Source organism: Crocodylus porosus, unplaced genomic scaffold (assembly GCF_001723895.1).
Source record: "Crocodylus porosus isolate Cpor-Errol unplaced genomic scaffold, CroPor_comp1, whole genome shotgun sequence".
NCBI classification, from domain to species: Eukaryota; Metazoa; Chordata; order Crocodylia; family Crocodylidae; genus Crocodylus; species Crocodylus porosus.
Genome location: NW_017728915.1, coordinates 13,098,399 through 13,102,323, shown reverse-complemented (window position 1 = coordinate 13,102,323; position 3,925 = coordinate 13,098,399). Strand labels below are relative to the sequence as shown.

The window sequence follows — 3,925 nt, the reverse complement described above, 5'->3', positions numbered from 1 at the left end:
TCCCCTAATATTGATCAGTCTCCCCAGTAAGTCTGCTAAACCAGTGTTCAAAACATACAGAACATCTGGAATTATATTAAGATATTTCAGCTTCAATTTAAGAAAATTTTCAGTGCAGGCAGTCCTCGACTTACAACGTTTCGAGTTACAACACATCACACTTACAACGTTTCTAAATTGACACCCCATTTCAACTTTCTGAAGCCAGTTTCGACTTTACAACGCTTGACCCGATGTTATGCCATGCCAGTGAACAAGTTGCTGTGTCACCTATCTCCCTGGAGAGCATCTGTTCAAACTTCCTTGGACACCTTCTATAAGAAAGCAGACAGAACTCCAGAAAAACCTGCAGCCAAGACTCGTGAGAAAAATCCAGCCAAGAACCCTTCAAAAAGTCCAACTAAGAGCCCTTCAAAACGTTCAGCAAAGTCACCTCAAAGAAGTCCTTCCAAATCAATGTGATTGCTATTTGAAATATAAATACATTAATGTAGCTATATTACTCATCTATAATTGACTGAGTACAAAATTCTGGGTTATCTTTTGGTGAAAACGGGGTATTGGGCCTTGGTTCAGGAACCAATCCCCCATTTATGACATTGTTTCCTATGGGAAAATTGGTTCTGAGTTACAATGTTTTGACTTAAGACGCTGTTTTCAGGAGCCAATTGTGTCATAAGTCTGGGGACTGCCTGTACTAGAAAAGGGAGGCACTTCAGCTATTACAAACAGAACTGTTTCTATCCACCTAGGTTAGAGATATATAAAAGACAAATATAAAACTGTTTAACTGGTGTGAAAGTGAGCCTCTAGTTTATAAAGTATTCACTAGTCTGAAGCTAACAGAGCCTGCTCTTTAAAACAGTGCTAACAAATCTAAAGATAAAACAATATGTATTTGAAACACAGTTCATAGCCAGGAGAATATAAACCTTTTTCAACAGAGACTGTTTAAAGGTGATTTTTTTCAATGCCAGTGTAAAGCATTCACCTTCCAAGTAATGTCTTAATTTCTTATTACAGTACAGGAATATAGACTGTCTAAACATAAACATACAAGTTTGTGATTAGTCAGGCTTGACAGGATCCCCAGACAAGCCAGCTGGTGATTGTACCTGGGACCTCTGGAATTGGAAGTATAAGCCTCTACTCCCTGAGTTTAGGGTCTAGGCCAGGGGCAGGCAAAATACAGCCTATGGGCTGGATCCAGTCCACCAAGCAATTCCATCAAGCCCACAGGCCCCTCCATAAGTCCTCTGTGTAAGCCCTGGCCCTGAGCGGCCCCTCTGCAAGCCAGTGCATCCCTGCAGAAGGTGCAACCCTGGTTGCTAAGCAAGCACCCCCATGCCATACTGGCCTGACCCCCCCCCGACCTGCCCCAAGCCAGGGGGTGCTGGAGACAAAGAACCTCTGCCTGGCAGAGGCTTGTGCCTGAGCACCCTGTGGCTGTTTCCAGCCTCCCTACCTACGAGACTGGGAATTCAGGTAAGAGTCTCACTGAGCTGGGGCTAGGAACTCCCGCTGTGGGGAACAGGGACAGGAGCACAAGGAACATGTGCTATGGGGCTGGACTGGGCTAGCCCTGCATGCTGCAGGAGCACAGGAGCTCATGTGTTATGGGGCTGAGTCAGGCTGGCCCCACACACTACCAGAATGTGTGACCAGAGACTCGGGTGGGAGCTGCATATTATGGGTCCAAGTGGGACTGGCCCTGCACACTACCACCATATTCAGCCAGGAACTTGGTCAGGAGCATGGGGAGCTGCATGTTATGGGGCCGGTAGGGCTTACCCTGTACGCTGCCACCACATGCAGCCAGGGACTCAAGCGGGGGCACAAGAGCTGCTTGTTATGGGGCCAGGTGGGGCTGGCCCTGCACCCTGCTGCTATATACAGCCAGGGACTCAAGTGGGACTGCTATTGGGCCAGGTGGGGCTGGCCCTGCACACTGATGCCATGTGCAGCCAGGGACTTGGGCAGGGGCTATGTGTTATGTGTGAGGCTGCCCCCCCATTCTACCACCATGTGTAGCTGGGGACTGGGTTGGAGCATGGGGAGCTGCACGCTATGTGGCTGGGTGGGGTGGGGCTGGCCTGGCTCCCTGCCACCACATGCAGCTCCAGGGACTGCACAATCCAGGGACTTCATGGACCCCCCCTCTCACACAGCCCCACACTCTCCCACCATAACTCTACACACTCCCACAGCCCCCACTCACACTCCCACACCCACATGGTCCCAAGATGGTGACCAGGAGCTGGGGCACATGTCAAGGAACGAGGCTACCCTTGCAGCCCTTGACAGCTCACCAGAATTTGTTAAGCGTCCGGCCAGCCAAAATAGGTGCCCACCCCTGGACTAGACCTATTAATAAGAAACCACTAACAGAACCAAACTTCAAGTACAGTTAAACTGCTAGACTGGGACAGAAAGCTTCATGTTAATGGGATTGCCCAAGGTTTGATATAATGTCTGGTAGGTATTATCATATAAGAATTTTGCTAAAATCTTGATTTAGAGGCTCAGTTTTGCTTTTACAGTGGGTATAACAGTTCAAGGTTTTGGCTGCTCTTCCCACCCAACAAATCTACACGTTGACTATAAAACACAGAATTGTGAAGATTGGATATCGCAATAAGTCACATTTAAATGATTCTTCAGGCTTTTTAGAATACATTGTGATATGTTATCCCATCTAAGCTTTTATTTTACTACTTGCCAATTGCCTGTCAAAAATGTCAGGGGGTGGGGCAGCTGGGGACAGCAGCCTGAATCCGGCCCCGCTCCCCCCCTTTGGGGCTGGGACCACTCCCCTCCCTCCTCCCCCCTGCTGCTTTGGGGGCCAGGGCCAGACGGCCCCCCCATCTGCTGGCCCTGCCCCCCATCCATTCCGTTGCCACCATCTGCAGGGCCGGGGGTGTGTGGCCACTGGCACAGGCCTTGCCCCCCTGTCCTCTCCATTTTTTTGGCCTGCAGGGAGCACAGGGGGAAGGGCCCCTCCCCCTGCCCTCTGTCCACTCCATTGCCACCACCTGCAGGGTCAGGGGGCCAAGGCCAGAGGCATTGGCCTTGCCAAAGGTGGGGGTGGGCCCAGCACCGCTGGCCTGTCTACTCTGTTGCCTGCCGGGGGAGTGGGGACACAGGCCAAGGGTCAGGCTCACTCCCCCCACCCTCGCCCTGGCCACTTCGGGGCTGAGGCCACTTCCGCAACCCCACTCAGGGACCTAGCAGAGACAGAACCCAGTGTCCAGCCCTGCACCCCCACTCCCCTTGTCTGGCCCCACCCCCCCCAATTCAGACCTGACCCTGTTCCCCTGTCTCCCCTCCAGTCACTTTGAGCCTGACCCCATTCCACCCCCAGCAGTTTGGGTTTGGAACCGCTCCCCTTGTTCCCCGCTTCACCGTGGTTGCCCTGACCCCATTCTCCCCTCTCACACTGCTGTCTCCTCCATGGAGTGGGGGGGTGTTCCCGGGGGGGTGCTCTCCCATCCTCCTACTCCACCGCAGGCCTGGTGTGTCCCCCCATACCCTCCGTTTTTGGGGCCAGGCCAAGCTCGGCATGCCCCACCCACCATTCCCACCTCTGCCACCTACAAGGAGCAAGAGGCAGGGTGGGGCTTCCTGTGTTCCATCTGCATCTGCTCCATTGCCACCAGGGAGCAGGGCAGGGGGCTGGCCTTGCCCCTCCACTCCATCCCCTGTGTCCCCACCATCATGACGGTGCTCCACCACGCTGCCACCTCCTGTCCGAATGCTCTATTCTCTATTCTCACTCTGATTGGTTGTTTCTGTCAGCCAATCAGAGTGTGAATAAAGCATTATGGACAGACGGACAAGCCTATGACTTTCATAGTTTCATAGTTTCTAGGGTCGGAAGGGACCTGAGTAGATCATCTAGTCCGACCCCCTGCCATGGCAGGAAAGA

The 3,925-nt window shown here is 52.4% G+C and overlaps 1 long non-coding RNA gene across 1 annotated transcript in view; it reads left to right on the top strand.

Annotated features, from left to right (window-relative positions):
- Positions 1–1,385: 1,385 nt before the first annotated feature.
- The window catches only part of LOC109310521, a 12,279-nt gene continuing 9,739 nt past the window's right edge, over positions 1,386–3,925 (top strand). Inside the window, exon 1 of the long non-coding RNA XR_002101234.1 lies at positions 1,386–1,491. This is a non-coding gene — a long non-coding RNA (uncharacterized LOC109310521). The remainder of the gene's footprint in view (positions 1,492–3,925) is intronic.